Source organism: Orycteropus afer, unplaced genomic scaffold (assembly GCF_000298275.1).
Source record: "Orycteropus afer afer isolate SDZICR_OR568_19922 unplaced genomic scaffold, OryAfe1.0 scaffold00062, whole genome shotgun sequence".
NCBI classification, from domain to species: domain Eukaryota; kingdom Metazoa; phylum Chordata; class Mammalia; order Tubulidentata; family Orycteropodidae; genus Orycteropus; species Orycteropus afer.
The window spans coordinates 2708283-2708785 of NW_006921649.1; positions in this window are offsets into that span (position 1 = coordinate 2708283).

Below are 503 nucleotides of genomic sequence, written 5' to 3' on the forward strand. Positions count from 1 at the left end.
ATGGAAGGCAGAATTAATGAGATTGAAGACAAATACCTGAATACTTCTTTGGAAAGGGATCAATCAGAAAAAAAATAAAAACAAAATGAAGAAAATCTAAGGTTCATGTGGGATACCATCAAAAGCAATAACTTCCATGTTATTGGAATTCCAGAACAAGAAGAGAAAAATAAAACCACTGAGAAAGTTGTCCAAGATATACTGGAGGAGAACTTTCCTGATATGATGAAAGATGAGAATATGTCCATTCAGGAAGTCCAACAAACCCCAAACAGGATAGACCCCAAAAGAAAATCACCGAAACACATCATCATCAAACTCATGAAAACCAAAGACAAAGACAGAATCCTGAAAGCATCATGGGAAAAACAAAGAGTTACGTACAAAGGACAACCAGTAAGAATAAGCTCTGATTTCTCAGCGGAAACCATGCACGCGAGAAGGCAATTGGATGGTATATATAAAACCCTGAAAGAGAAAAATCTTCAACCAAGAATTATTAA